At 37.2% G+C, this 16618-nt stretch overlaps 1 protein-coding gene across 2 annotated transcripts in view; it reads left to right on the top strand.

The window, feature by feature from the left end:
- Window positions 1-16618, top strand: part of LRRC4C (leucine rich repeat containing 4C) — a 1282290-nt gene that overhangs the window by 1062124 nt on the left and 203548 nt on the right. For both annotated transcript variants that reach the window (XM_066251306.1, XM_066251307.1), the window contains one exon: window positions 15183-15279. The gene's annotated coding sequence lies outside the window, so the exon portion shown is untranslated. The remainder of the gene's footprint in view (window positions 1-15182; window positions 15280-16618) is intronic.

Genomic DNA, 16618 nt, shown 5'->3' with positions numbered 1-16618 from the left:
TTTTAATTTATTATATAAATAATCATCATGGTTGTTAATCTATGGGAGAAAATAAACTAAAAAAATGATACAATCCAGAAATCCCTTAAATTACTAATTTTGCCAACCTGGACATAAATCCTAAAGTACAGTCATCAGTACACTGTACTTCGGCTGTTAAATGTTGATCCAACGAGAGTTAATATAATAGTTAACTATTACTGCCTGCCTTAGAGGAGTACGAGAGAAACTATGATTCCATAGTTTGTTATATACATGCAACTTATCGACTTCTTTAGTTGTCTCCAACAGCTAAAATCATATATATTTATTTATTTTAAAATAAAAATAAAACAAAACATGATGTGAGGACTTCTTACGCTGCGTAGTTGAACTTCATTGACCTGGTAATTATATAAAGGTGTTCTTTCTATAGTTCACCCCTGGATTTCTTAACCATTTCCACTACAAATAATAGTAATGATGGGCTCTGTTTCTTTTGTGATAGAAACCAGAGTCCAGAAGACTTCCTGTACATCAAGCTTCTGATTTCCATGTTAAGTAAGAAAGTTTAAAATAGCTACATGGTATTAACTCCACTTCAGATAAAAACACATGGCCTAGAATGTTGGAAGGTCTCTTTTCTATTTTATTTTATTTATTTAATTTTTTTTGAGAGACAGAAAGACACAAAGGGAAAGAGATCAGAAGAATGAACTTGTAGTTGCATCACTTTCGTTGTTCATTGACTGTTTCTTCTGCATGCCTTGACTGGGGGCTCAAGCAAAGCCAGTGACCCCTTGCTCAAGCCAACAACCTTAGGATCATGTTGATGATTCTTCTCTCAATCTGGCAACCCTGGGGTTTCAAGCTAGGATCCTCAGAGTCCCAGGTTAACACTCTATCCACTGCACCACCTCTGGTCAGGCATTGAGAGGTCTCCTTTCAAAACTACACAAGCTATGGAAAAGTAAAATAACAAATTTGAGTGTGAATGTCCTCCTTTTTGTTCTTCCAATGCAAAACAAAATGCTTCTAAAATATATATGAAAATATCTCAGGTTGAATAGTCTACAAAATTAGGCAGTGTCTGTATTACATGCCTGTTAACATGAGTAAAGATCATATTTATATATAATGATAGCTCTCATTCTTAAAAAACAAATCTCAAGTACATTTAAAATTAGCTATTGGAAATATAAAATAAAAATATGGTCTGATTTTTTAAGCGATGTAAAGTTTTTATAGATAAAATATAAAAACAATTGACTTTTTAAATTTAATTGTATATTTTTGCAATAGTTCCAGAGTCAATACAAAGCGTAATGAAGTCAGTTTCCTGAATTGCACTTGAGATTTTTGTTGTTGTTGGTGGTGGTGGTGGTGGTGGTGCTTAATAGACTAAATATCTCAGTGACTTACCGGCAGAAGAGGAGTTATGTAACACTCTCCATGTACTGGCCAAGTCCATGGTTAATTTATAATAAAGGTTTATTAAAAGAATCTCTGAATGACAGACTGCAGATGTACTGACTAAATCACTGACTATGAAGACATATTCATACACTGAACGAAGAGTCAAAAATTATAGTGAAGCTTCATAGCTTCTGATGAATATCATCTTTTTAATGATGACAGATAAAGATAGAAGCCCTTTTCTTGATCATGCATTTTCTATGAGGGAACAGCCAGGCTCAACAAATCTGAAATAAATCCGAGACACTGAGACTTCCCATTCTGATATTCCTATTTATGCATAGAAAAGTGGTCTCCCTCTGAGAACAAGGCATGTCCCATGACTGCAAAGGGCATGTGCACTCTACAAAGTAGTCTCTGTCAAAAGTCCTCTTATGGGAAACAGCAACTTTCTGCATAGATCCATGAGGAAATCCACACATTGCTTAGAGGCACCCCTAGGCAGTAAAACTGACCCTCAACTTTCCAACACAGACCTTCTCTAGCAGCTCTAATCAGCATTCAAGGTTTCCCAACAGTTGCTTCAAACCCAGTAGTCTGTCTGTGTTCTATTTTCACTTCCAATCTCAAACAAATCCTATTGGAATTTCTTCCAAAATAAATCTCCAAGTCTATTCACATTTCTTTTATGCATCTCTACTATTAGTTCAGAACTTTTATTACTCTTGCCCAACTTCTGCAATATTTCTCAGCTTTCCTCCTTGCACTCAATCTTACCCTTACAATCAATTTTCTACACATTTGTTAATATCATCTCAAAAATACAAAATAGGCTGACCAGCCGATAGCGCAGTGGATAGAGCATTGGACTGGGACGTGGAGGACCCAGTTTCAAAACCCCTGGGTCACCAGCTTGAGTGCAGGTTCATCTGGTTTGAGCAAGGCTCACCAGCTTGAGCCCAAGGTCTCTGGCTTGAGCAAGGGGTCACTCGGTCTGCTGTACCTCCCCCCCACCCTGGTCAAGGCACATATGAGAAAGTAATCAATGAACAACTAAGAAGCTACAACAAACAATTGATGGTTTTCCTCTCTCTCTTCTTGTCTGTCGGTCCCTGTCTGTCCCTCTCTTTGTCTCTTTCTATCTCTGTCACCAAGAAAAAAAAATACAAAACAGATCAGTGGCACTCCCTTTTTATATCTGAGAAGAGTCCTATTACCCTGAGAATTAAATCTAAAAATGTTATCAGAAGCTACAAGTTCCTGCTTTTTTTTTGGTTCTTTCTTACCTCTCCAAGTTCAATTTCTAACACTATCTTTCTTATTACGGTCAAGATTCAACAGTTTCCTGTTTATTCATGGGACATGTTAACTATTGCAAATTGACCTAAACTGTCTGATGCTGCATAATGTATAATTATGAGACTTTTTTTTAGATATAACAGGCAAAGCAGCCTGAGCTGGGTTAAGTGTTCCTTATACCTTCAGTGCTCTACAATAGTAAAGCAAAGTCACCGACCTAATTGTCAAACACACAAGATTATTAGATAAACATGCTTGCATTAGTAAGTACAATATATTTTTAACAACAACCTGTTCTAAAAATGCAACGAAGTTACATCCTTTTGTTGTTTGAGGTGCTCTGCATGCCACCTTTCAACAGATAACATTCTAGAGCAGTGTTTCCCAGCCTTTTTTGTGCAATGCCCCACCTTAACCTTTCTAAAATTTTTATGTCCCCCCTATGTAACATACATAATTTTTAAGATTAAAAAATTGATTTGTTCACTTAATAAACATAAATGATAGGTTTTAGGAAGAAATCACTATGAAATTATTAACAAAACACAGTAAGTAAAATTTCAAAACATATAATGAAAAACAGAAATTTAAATTCCAAATAATTTTAATACAGATTTTTCTATATTAATTTATTATTTTAATTTAGTGTGATCCTTGCGCTTGATGCTTGCTGCACAGAGATTTTATATTAGGTTCCAATTTGGTTAGCTTTAGTCTCAAGTCTCCACGTTGTGTTATATCCAGCTGATTTCTTTTTTTTTACCAGTAAGTCATTTACAGCATTAAATCCACATTCATCTAAAAATGAAGATGGAAATGGTAGCAATCGTTTTCTTGTACATTTGGTTGAATTTGGGTATTTGATTTCTGTTTCCTCACAAAGCCATGCCATTGCTCCTTTGATATTAAATAAAGCTTTAACTGACTCATCATTTTGCAATTCTGTGAGTTCTTCTTGATACTGCATATTTGATATATCAGACAAATCCACTAACATTGGCTGCATCATCCATGTTGGGAAATCAATTTGTTTTAAATCAGAAAATCTTTCTTTTAAATCAGCCGATAGAATATTCAAATGATTGACAATAACAAGTAAAGCGGTATCAGTTACTTCCCATTTTTGGAGCCAATGAAACTGTTTAAAGTTTTTGTTGTTAATATGTTTCTGACATAACTCAATATTGGTAATGAAACCAAATATCTTTGCTTTTGCATCGACAAGAGTTTTATTTGTTCCTTGAAGTTGCTTATTTAATATATTTAGTTTTTCTAAGATATCGGCTAAATAACTCACAAATGCTTTACCATCTTTTACCATCTACTGTTAATAGATACGTCATTTCAGGTTTGTCGCTTAAAAAATCACTAAGAGTATCAAACAGTTCCATAAATCTTTTCAGAAAGTTTCCTTTAGATAGCCATCTGACTTCAGTATGAAGTAAAAGTCTCACATAGTCTTCATTTTGTTCTTCACAAAATAGCTTGAAAAGACGCTCACATTTGGCACTAGCTTTAATAGCATTAACACACTTTATTACTGTATGTAATACTTCATTCAGAACAGGTGAGATGTTTTTAGCTACCAAGTTTTCCCTATGAATAACACAACGCACAAGAATCATTTCTGGATTTGCATCTTTCATCAATTTTAAGCAGCCATTTTTCTTGCCCATCATATTGGGAGCACCATCTGCAGCACAAGATGTTATATTTTTCATTGGTATATCATTGACATCTAAGTAGTTTTTAAGCTTATTATATATATCTTTGGAGGTAGTGGTGCTTTCTAATCTTTTACAGAACAACATTTCTTCAGCAAAATGTTCTTTATCAATATATCTTACGTAAGTTATCAATACTACCTCACTGTCTCTCAAAGTTGATTCATCCATTTGCAAGGATAATTTTCTTGTTTTCAGCTTTTCAATAAGTTGTTTTTCAATATCCTCACTCATTTCGTCTATTCTTCTGCTAACAGAATTGTCACTGAGTGGCATAGCTTTTACATCTTTGTCATCTTTTTCAAGAACCATTTTAAGAAATACTGATATTGATGGTTTTATTAAATTCTCTCCTATAGTGTGATTTTCCAGTTTTAGCGATGAATAAAGAAATTTGATAACTAGCCTCAAGAACACGATTATTAGTTGAAGTATGAGCAGTAAATAGAGACTTTAATGTTGTTCTTTTTTCAAAATTTTTCTTTAAAGTTTTAAAGTAACTCAAATCTGAATTAATATGAGCACTATGTTTTGCCTTCAAATGTCCTCAAGACGACCTCGTTTCATTGATTCGTTGGTCAAGCATTGCTAGCATAAAAGACAAAAAAGAATCCGCTCATCGTGAACAGCGGGTATGAACCCAAATTTTAAATATTCCTCTGAATATTGACGAGTTTTTTTCTTGCTTGCACCACTCATTTTACTATGGGCTATAAGAAATAAGATCAATTAAAAACTAATATTAAAATATGTGTTAAAATATATTTAATGTGACATAGAGTAAATGTATACTAAAAATTCATATTTATTTAAATGTATATAACACATTTACTACACTACCGCCACAAATCAAAAGGTATCTATATTTTTTCCACTTGACAAAATTTTCTGGAAAGTTATGCTTCTAAAATTAAAATTGTCATGCATGCACTATTATAGCCCCAATAATATTTATAAAATATTAGTGCTTTCTAGCCCCAATGCAAGAAGTACTTAATAAAGAGTTTAATATTGATAAAAATAAAATCAAATACTTACCAATTATATCTATACAATATATATATGTATATTTATTAAATCAACGAGCTTTTACAACAGTTTTGACTGACACTTATTTCAAACTAACACCAACTGAATGATGTGAAACACTATGGAAGTTGCGATGGGCCAATTAGGTGAGAATAACTGCGTTGTTTAGCAAGTTTTTTAAATGTCCGGGGTTCCCCGCGGCAGACGGCACGCTCCACGGTGAACCCAGGACGAAGTTTACTTGACGATGCCAATCACCCAGTTGATATTTTGGTCTCGTCAAACGAAATTATACTTATTAATTATTTACTGCAATTATTTAAGAATTGCATTTTTTGTTAAATTTGGCACCGATATCTAGCATTGCATTTAAATGGCCCGGGGCAAAAGAGTTAAAGTCGTGTCAAGTCCATTTTCAAATTGCCCCCCTTAACTATCGAATTGCCCCCCTGTGGGGCGTGGGCCCCACGTTGGGAAGCACTGTTCTAGAGGCAAAATTAGTATACCTTTATGGTTGGATCAGCCAATAAAGTGTTCTTCTAACTCCTGGCAGGACAGAGAACCTTTAAGGATCAAGCAACAGGTGTCCTCCCAGACCTAAGGATATAAGATTTATGCTTCACCAGATTCTTTAACTGTATTAATATAAATGTAAGGAGTATCTTAAAAATATATAGGTCACTAAACATATTTTAAATACCTGTAATTTTTTCCATAAGGCCCACTTCTATTGTTTATAATGCCAAGTATCAAGACATTTATTTGTTAATAAATTCAGTTTACTAATTTTTAATAATTGTGATCATTAGCTAATCATCTGGTCTTGATCAAGAGGTTAAAAAAAAGAAGTGTTGGATCTGACCAGGTGGTAGCACAGTGGATAGAGCAATGGACTGGGATGTGAAGGACCCAGGTTTGAAACTCTGAGGTTGTCAGCCTGAGCATGGGCTCATCTGGTTTGAGCGCAGTCTCACCACCTTGATGGCTGGCTTGAGCTTGGGCTCATATACATGACTCCATTTTCGCTGCTTGAGCCCAAAGGTCACTGGTTTAAAGCCCAAGGTCACTGGCTTGAGCCCAAAGTCACTAGCTTGATCAAGGAGTCACTCACTCTGCTGTAGACCCACATCAAGGCACATTTGAGAAAGCAATCAATGAACAGCTAAGGTGCCACAACAAAGACTTGATGCTTCTTACCTCTTCCCCTTCCTGTCTGTCTGTCCCTCTCTGTCTCTGTCACAAAAAAAAAAAAATAAACAAGTTTTGGTAGGTATCTCTGCAGAGTAAATTTTCTTATGTAATCCTAGGAGATGACTTCTGCATTTTGAGTTTTTGATTAAGGCAAGTGATCCCCTCTTTCCTATAGACAAAGCTCTAGTAGTTGAAACTCACATAATATCACACTGTCTAGGGTAGAGTAGTATCAGTAAGTAGAAAACATTATAGCATTATTTCAAGAATTTTGCACTTGTTGCTGGCTCTTTATAGGAAAATAATCTGAACGTCCTTTCTGAAACTCTCTACATGTCTACCTCTCTCATTCTTCAGACCAGAACCCAAGTCTTATCCTTTTAGAGAGGCCTTCCCTGACCAAGATATCTAAGAAAAAGTCATAGTAAGGTAGAATCAGAATAGTAACCACAACTATAATAATTGCCAATAATTTTGAGCCTTATGTGACAAGTAGGAGGCTAATCACTGTACATGTGTTAGCTCATGCAATTCTCACAAGTCTATGAAGTAGATGTCTATTTTCATTGTACAGATGAGAGAATTGAAGTTCTTGCCAGCATAACATCATGAGCAAGTGGCAGAGTTGGGATTTGAATCTAGTGAGTCCAAGTTTAACCTCTTTACAGATAAAGAAATTCTGACTAACCCAACAATAATTGCTATCACATAACCCTGTTAATTTTTTAATTGTTTTTGCCATTATCTTGAATTCTTTTTATTTAATTAGTTTTTCTTCCTCATCTCTCACCAAAATGTAGATTTCTTGAGGGCAGGGACCATGCCTTCTGGTTCATCATTCTATCATAGAATCTCATCATTTCTCAGGCACATAATTGGTATTCAATAAATTGACTTTTTGCAAAAATAAATGAGGGTGATAAAACACAGGTATAGTGTTACTGATTCTATCTCTCTAATTGACCCATATCACCCCGTGGTCAAAAGAAAGCCATGAAGGCTGAAATTTCTGAGTATTTCAGACATTCTCTACCATCTGTATCTTGCATTTGTTAGAATATGAACTCCATCAAGGATTCACTAGGGCCTATTTTGACATCCAACAATGTTATGGGACTGACTATTCATTTTCCATCTATTTTTCACAATATTGGCAGAGTGATGATTCTTTATAAATATATATGGAAGCATTTATTTGAAGTTTAACATGAAATCATACAAATAAAATTTGTATGAACACAAACCCACATTGTACCATAACACAGACAGTAAAAGACAGAATAAAAACAAAGAAAACAAATGAGCAGCTACATATAGTAAGATACAATTTTGACTTGTATACTAGAAAGTTTTTTACAAAATAGTCATCTTTGTTTTGTGGGGTTTTTTTGTGTGTGTGTGTGTGTGTGTATTTTTCCGAAGTTGGAAGCGGGGAGGCAGTCAGACAGAGTCCCGCATGCACCCTCCCAGGATCCACCCGGCATACCCACCAGGGTGCAATGCTCTGCCTATCGGGGCGTTGCTCTGTTGCAACCAGAGCCATTCTAGCGCCTGAGGCAGAGGCCACAGAGCCATACCCAGTGCCTGGGCCAACCTTGCTCCAATGGAGCCCTGGCTGCAGGAGGGGAAGAGAGAGAAGAAAGAGAGGGGGAGGAATGGAGAAGCAGATGGGCGCCTCTCCTGTGTGCCCTAGCTAGGAAATGAGCCTGGGACTCCTGCACGCCAGGCGAACACTCTACCACTGAGCCAACCGGCCAGGCCCAAAATAATCATCTTATAGCAATAGAAGACCAGTCTAATGGCATCCTGCAAGATGGGTTACTTTAGCAACCTCCTCCTATTCTCTCCAATGTCCTCCTCTGGTATGGATGATAATGGTTTTGATGATTGCCACTCCTTCGAGAGGCCTTGTCGTAAGTGCTCTGTTGGCCACTGTATTCTGCATTTCCCTGTCCATATTGTATTGATAGCTCCCATAGTTATATCAAGTATAATCAGAGCTGCCATAGCCATGATAGTTTTGATCACCACAAAGGCACTATTGTAATTTTCATACCATCTCTTCCTCCTTTTTGTTGTTGCTTTTGCTGGCTATCTACCCCTTGGGTTGGGCAACTTTGATTTCACACTTCACAGAACTGATTTGAAATCTGCTTTCAAGCAATTTCTTTACTGACTCCTCATCTGTAGGTTGTACAACAAAAATCTCTTCTTTCATTTGTTTTTGTATCCATGGGAAAGTCAATGGTATCAAACTCTTCAAAGTCTCCAAAATATTCTAATTTGTTCTTTGGAAGGATCTGGACTCAATCTACCCACAAAAACATGTTTTGGAGGGGTTCCTTGCCTTTCAAAGCTTTGTACCTTTTGGGGTCTATCAAATGCTAATTGAAGGTATAAAACAATAAGAACACTTATTGTAGTAGAAATGTGAAATGATATAGCTACTTTGGAAGACATTTTGGTGGTATTATACAGCACTAAACATAATTATTATATTTTCCAGCAATGGCATTTCTGGTATTGGCCCAATAAACTTAAAAACGTGTTCACATAAAAATCTGCACATAAATATTTATTGCAGCTTTATTCATAATTGCCAAAAGTTAGAGGTAACTAAGATGTCTTTTTTGGGGGGGTTGGTTGGGTTTTTTGTGGAAGAGACAGAGAGAGAGTGTCAGAGAGAGGGACAGATAGGGACAGACAGACAGGAAGGGAGAGAGATGAGTAACATCAATTCTTCATTGCGGTTCCTTAGTTGTTCATTGATTGATTTGTCAAAGATGTCTTTCAGTGGATGAGTGGATAAATAAACTATAGTATATCAAGACAATGAAATATTAGTCAGTGTTAAAAAGAAATGAGCTGTCAAGACATGAAAAGACATGCCAGGAACCTTAAATGTAGATGACTAAGTAAAAGAAGCCAATATGGAATTTGGATTCTATGAAATTTGGAATATAATATAACTACATATATGGCAGTGGTCCCCAACCTTTTTTGGGCCATGGACCAGTTTAATGTCAGAAAATATTTTCACAGACCGGCCTTTAGGGTGGGACGGAAAACTGTATCATGTGACCGAGACAAACATCAAGAGTAAGTCTTAGATGTATGCAACAGAGGGAATCTGGTCATTTTTTAAAAATAAAACATCGTTCAGACTTAAGTAAAATAGAAATAATGTAAGTTTTTTATTCTTTCTTTGCGGACCAGTACCAAATGGCCCATGGACCGGTACCAGTCCAAGGCCCGGGGGTTGGGGACCACTGCTATGTGGCATCTTGGAAATGGTAAAACTAAGAAAGCAATACAGAGATTAGTGGTTATAAGGACTTAAAAGTGAGGGAGGTATGAGGAGGTCGGGTGCAGAGAATTTTAAGACAGTGAAACTATTTTGTTTGATACTACAATAGTAGTTATGTCTTTTTACATTAGTCAAAACTAATAGACTGTACAATACAACACCAAGAACAAACTCTAATGTAGACTATAACTTTGGGTGATAATGGTGTAACCATATAGGTTCATTAGTTGTGAAAAATGTGCCACAGTGGTGTGGGATATCCAAAGTGGGGAGAAGTTTTGCATGTGTAAGGAAAGGAGGTATATGGGGACTCAATGTGCTTTCCATATTGTTGTGAATCTGAAATGTCTGTATCAAATTAGGTTTATTAAAAGGAACAAACAAAAATACATTAAAACCTCTGTATCTGCATTTGTTTAAGAATAGTGTACAAACTTGTTGGCATGGTATATGAAATTCTCATAAACTTGTTCCTACCTAACCATGAATGGCATTATGTTACACTCAGACTTCTTTGTATACATCTGTAGATACACACACACACACACACACCCTTACTCCACCCCTCACACTTTAATCATTCAGAACTTTTCATTCATTGAAGAAAAGATGTGTCTGTCTTATTTATTGGCTTTCTTCTCTGATGGGGAGATTGCTCTTTTTTTATTGACTTATGTCTACTTGTCTTTCAATCCATATTTCTTTAGAAAGCTGTTGTTGATTCACTTCCAATCTTATTCAAGTGCCTCAGATCACATCCAGTGTATACCTTCTTTTATCATGGAACATACCATCTAATTTTATAGTTGTTTATATATATGACTGTATTCTTCAGTGGCCTAGGAAATCCTTAATGTAGAATCTGTGTAGTTTTAGCACAGTTCTGTGTCCAAAGCTGGTACCCTGGAAATATCTGTTGGCTATACTAAGTGAAATAAGCCAGTCAGAGATAAACAAATACCATATGATTTATCTCATATGTGAAATCTAATCAACAAAATGAACTAACAAGCAAAATAGAGACAGACACATAGAAAGCAGGTTAACAGCTGTTGGGGGGAGTTGAGAGGGGTTGAGCAAAAAAAGACATAAAAAGAGAAAAAAACTCATAAACATGGACAAGAGTGTGGTGATTCCCGGGGGGGGGGGCTGAAAGGGGATATGAGGGAATGAATGGTGATGGATGGAGACATAACTTGGGGTGGTAATCACACAAGATGAGTTGTGGAATTGTGCACCTGAAACCTTTATAATTTTGTTAACTAGTGTCACCCCAATAGATTCAATAAAAGGGGCAAAAAAGACTAACAGGGAAAAATGGAGTAAGAGCTCATCCTACAGCATTCCCAAGCCTGACAACTATCTATGGCACACTGCCTTTCAGGGACAGTGTGTGCAGTTGCTGGAAGTATTTTACGTCTTTGGTGGACAGAGCCAACTTCATTCCCTGGTGAGGTCAATATGGCACCATTCACCAGCCTGAAAAGCCGCTGGCACTAGAAACACATAAATCCTGAAAGCTGTTTATGAGACTGAGAAGGTGAGTCAATAGACTCTGTTCCAAGTTGGCAAGACGGGACATAGTCCTAAACATCTAAAGCTCTATAATTCACATTGAGCTTCTCATTAACTTAAATGTTAATGTAAATTTAAAACATGTTGTATTGATCTGGAACTACTTTTGTATGCATATTGCACAACTGAGCTCCCTAACAACAGAATTTAAATGGGCATTCATTCTTTCACATCAAATTATGATTAAGAAAAAAGTGAAACTTTCTCTCTCTCTTTGTCATTTAAAATCATTGGTTTGAGTTACAAGGTCAGGCTATGGGAAGCTACAAGAACCTCTGCTTCGCAGCACAACTGAATTGGATAGAACTGAGCAGAAAGATCAATTTCTGAATGTACTCTATCATGGGATTGCACATGTAATTTCACATTTGTGTCTAGATTAGTGTCTTTCCCATTTCACTGATGGGAAACCTAAAGTCTTCATGACCTTCCTGGTGATCTCAGTCTATTTTGCAGTTTCAGCCAGAATCTCCTTTCACTGGGATTCGTATTTCCATAATTAAAAGGAAAATGCAGGGCCCTATCAGGTAGCTCAGTTGGTTGTGGGTTGGGTCCGAGGTCAGGGCACGTGTAAGAGTAAACCAGTGGAGGATAAAAAAGAGTAAACCAGTTTGTGTGTGGATGGGTGGAACAGGAAGTCGATGTTTCTCTCTTTCTCTCTCTTTAAAGTCAATAATTTTTTTAAGAAGATTAAAAAGAAAACACAATTTTCAAAGGCTATCTCATTATATGAGGCTCACATGAAAGAAATTATGGTGATGACGGTAATGACAATGAGGATGATACCCGGAAATTTCTATATTTGCTTACCCGCTCTGTGCCCAGCCCTGATGCAAAGGCTTTTTTCAGAAGTTTTCACTTAATCCCCAGGGCAGCACAGAGGGGGTGTCGCTCTCATTATCATGTTTCACAGACTAGGAAACAATCTCCTGGAGAGATAGAGCCACCTTCCTAAAGTTCTTTAATCGGAAAGTAATGTTGCTGACCCTGGCACTTAAGACGGTCTGACTCCAAGGACTTTCTCATAAACCACTGTGCTCTCTGGGTCTAAAACCACCCCATGTGACTGACATGTGCAAGCTTAGAGGAGTCCATTTCTTTCTGAAGACATGCGCGTGAACCTGCACGTGAGGATTCAATGCTACTCCTGAGAAGCTGGGTGGATGGAGGGAATCCGGAAACCGGTTTCTAGTTCGCAAACACCTTTTGTCTTATTTCCTTTCCCTACACACTGTAAGAGTTGAACTAATCGATTACCGAGGCCTCTTCCAGCCTCACAGTCTATGAATCTGTATAATGATATGATTCACTTTGTTCCGATCGACAACCCTTCTGCCCGGTTTTTCTCTTCACAACCACCCGCCACAGAGCTTGTCCACCCCGAAGCCTCTGCCCCTGCCGCAGCCCACCTCGCTCAGTCCTCACGAAGTCGGCATCCTGCTAGCTACACTTGTCCTTGAAACATGCTAAATACCAGGAAAAAAACTCAGGCGAGAAAGTGAAAAAAAAAAAAGAAAAAGAAAAGCAGCATTTTGTTTCCCCTGAACATAAAAAAAAATAATAATAAAATTAAAAAAAATTGTCCTGGAGAGACATCTAACATATCTGAAGAGCCTTCATATACCGAAGGGTGAATATTATCCAATGCTTTCAGAAGCTCTGATAAGTCTAAGTTCGAGAGAACTCATTGAAATTGAACGTGCACTGGGGCAAGGTGGAGCCAGTAAACTTGGTAGTGCCAGATCTACACCACAGCAGAAAGCGGCGTGGGCTCTGAGACCACGCACACCTGCTAACTGCCGTGTGTTCCCTCTTCCTGGACAATTGATTCATGCCTTAGTTTGTTCACCTATGAAAAGGCAATCATGGTTCAAAATTCTCATAGGGCAATTATGAGGCTTAAAAATAATGTAAAGAGTTTATTCCAGTGTTAAAAATATAGTACAGGATTAACTTTGTTTCCATTATTCTAACAACAACAACAACAACAATCTTGTATGTTTTAAAATTATTTTTTTCTGAGTCATCATTTCAGCAACCAATCTATTCTCAGTTTTTGTTATTGCTTTTGAAAGACAATTACATATGAAACAACAATTCATTATGACTATTTCACCCAGAAATATTACCTCTCCATGGCAAGTAACTGAGAGGAATAAAAAAAAATAGTCATGATGTAATGCCGAATTGGAGCATATATTTTATAAGCTGCCTACAATCTTCCCGGTTCTTTCAGAATTCCAGTTTCTTCCCCTCTACATCAGGAGAGCGGAAGAGTAGCAGCTGAACACTGGTCGTCAGCCCACAAAGGATTATGCGTCCTGTGTGTTAAAAATCAAATTCCAAGCCCTGGCCGGTTGGCTCAGCGGTAGAGCGTTGGCCTAGCGTGCGGAGGACCAGGGTTCCATTCCAGGCCAGGGCACACAGGAGAAGCGCCCATTTGCTTCTCCACCCCTCCACCGCGCTTTCCTCTCTGTCTCTCTCTTCCCCTCCCGCAGCCAAGGCTCCATTGGAGCAAAGATGGCCCGGGTGCTGGGGATGGCTCTGTGGCGTCTGCCTCAGGCGCTAGAGTGGCTCTGGTCACAACATGGCGACGCCCAGGATGGGCAGAGCATCGCCCCCTGGTGAGCAGAGCATCGCCCCTGGTGGGCGTGCCGGGTGGATCCCGGTCGGGTGCATGCGGGAGTCTGTCGGACTATCTCTCCCTGCTTCCAGCTTCAGAAAAATGAAAAGAAAAAAAAAAATCAAATTCCACTCAGCTTCATGTGATACACAATTGATTTTTTCAAATCAATAGATCAACCTGAAATTGATTGATTATGGTAACTTTAGTGTAATTTACCAGCAAGTAACTAGTTGCTTATCAGAAGTCAAGCCAGAACTTGGGTTCATATAACAAATTTATTTTAAAAATTGGACTTTCTCTCAATACGAGAGTTCTGTTACCACAAATTCTTCTTGACCATTCTACCTAAATCAGACCACAGAAGTACAATTATCACAGAATTTGGAAGTTGGAAGGGGCCTCAGAAGCAAATTTGTACAAAACACTTTCTTTTATTTGTGCAGAGATTAAGATTCAGTGAGGTTTATGAACTGAATCCAGGTCTAAATCTCAGTCCAGTGCCTGTATTTACTTATTTTCATTTTGATCTATCCAATTGAGAAATCTAGACATTACAATATGTAATTTCTGGGGTTTTTTTTTAATATCCATTAGGGTGGAAAAAAACTGATTATTAGGATTGAAACAAAGTGACTCTTATCTGTATTTTTATTATTTTGAGCTCTTGACAAAGGAAAGAGGTGAGAGCAAAAAAAAATCTATTAAATATATATACAAAAAGTTATTTGTAGGTAAAAAGTTTCTCCAATGAAATATGACACATTTCAATAATACAGTGAAATAAACATTGACAAAAAAGTAGCAAATCTAGAGATCAATGAACTGTGTTAAACTGTGTATGTATGTCTATATGTATACTTTTATATAGATGTCAATGTGTTTATCTATATTAGAAAGATGAATATTACAATATTGCATTATTTCAAATCACTAACTTCTACTAGGGGAATGTGGCAGGCAGGAAACTCTAACCCCAATTTGTTTTTGTTTGTACAGTCTGACTTAAAAATATGATCTTTGTCTTGTCTTACTCCAGGTATAAAAGAAACATCACCTTCAGAAATCCAGAAGACTTCTTTAACTTCTGTGGGTATCCTCAGGAAGATATGACCAATGGGAGAAATTGTGATGAGGTAAGTTCTGAGTACCACTACCCTGTTTTGGGGGGACTTCCATTCTAGCTGCTAAAGCTCCGAAAATAAAAGTGAGGTTTAATAAGTCAAAACAACAGACAAATGGAGAGCCAGATACCGCTTTTATTAATGATTCATTAGTATCTGAGAATACTGTTTCAGTGTGTAGCAAACATTTGAATTCTTGACATTCAATTCCAGCATTAGAGAGATTTACCTACCCAGTCCCAGGAAGTGCTGGACCACTGCCGGCATCCCTGACACAGCCTTCTGCCCTGTAACATTTCCAGTGTGGAGTAGCAGGCTCGAATGTATCTTTAACAGCCAGCCCTCAAGATGATGGTGAAGGGAATCGGTTAAACTACATCTGACAAAGACTTGCTCCCAAGTTTAGCAATAAAATAAATAGCTCTAATGATCTAGGAGAGGAGAGAGTAAAGAAGAAGAAAAATAAAAGGGGGGTCAGTCTAAGAGAGACAATATAAGGATTGCCCTTCACATGGAAAAAAAGAAAATAAAAATAGGGAATGAGCATTCTTTCCTGAAACCACTGAAGAATAGGAGTGACCTGTCAACAAGAAGGGCTCTTTAGAGGTTGCATCAGGATTTCCTTAACCTAGTAGCACACTAATAGATTCCACCTGGGGGATAGAGGGAGTCACAGTACTGTAATTTCTCCCAGTGTAAGCCACGAGCCAGATACTGGGAAGAATTTTTGCCCGCTGCTTGTTACAAGTTATGCATTTTCAGAGTCACAGTGAACATGTTGGTATTGTCACAGAGCAGATGACTATATGTATTTGCTGTTTCTAAAAAGCCATTAGATACAGTGATTTTTAGCTTTTAGGCATGCTATTAATTTACTCTGTACAGAGGTTGTAGAGGGAATAATTTAGCTATCCTTAAAGTCAGCTTAGCTAACTTTACTCAGTGTACTTGTCTCAATTGAAATTTGTAATTGTAATTTAATAAATTATTGATGTCACTTATTAAAAGTATAGAATAAAGAATCATGAGCTTGGAGGAAAGTAAAATAATAGACTTGGTACCAAACTATAAACCAACTCAGGCTTCTATAGATGGAACTTGGTAGAAGAACCCACTTAATATTTTCAACTGACTGACGCCTCTAGAATAAATGAAACTTCCCTATTCCTTTCACTTTTGTGTTTCATCATATAAAATTTGAGATCAGGGAAGGAGAAAAAAACTGATTTATTTTAGTCATTAGACTTGGTCAAATTTTGGCGATTTGCCCTCCCCTTGGTTATATTGAAGTAGCAAAGAAAAAATATAATGGATTGAAAAATTTTGTATTCTATGATGAAAAGGTAATCAT

Source organism: Saccopteryx bilineata, chromosome 1 (assembly GCF_036850765.1).
Source record: "Saccopteryx bilineata isolate mSacBil1 chromosome 1, mSacBil1_pri_phased_curated, whole genome shotgun sequence".
Lineage (NCBI taxonomy): Eukaryota > Metazoa > Chordata > Mammalia > Chiroptera > Emballonuridae > Saccopteryx > Saccopteryx bilineata.
Note: the sequence above shows the minus strand (reverse complement) of the source record. Positions and strands in the feature narration are given on the sequence as shown.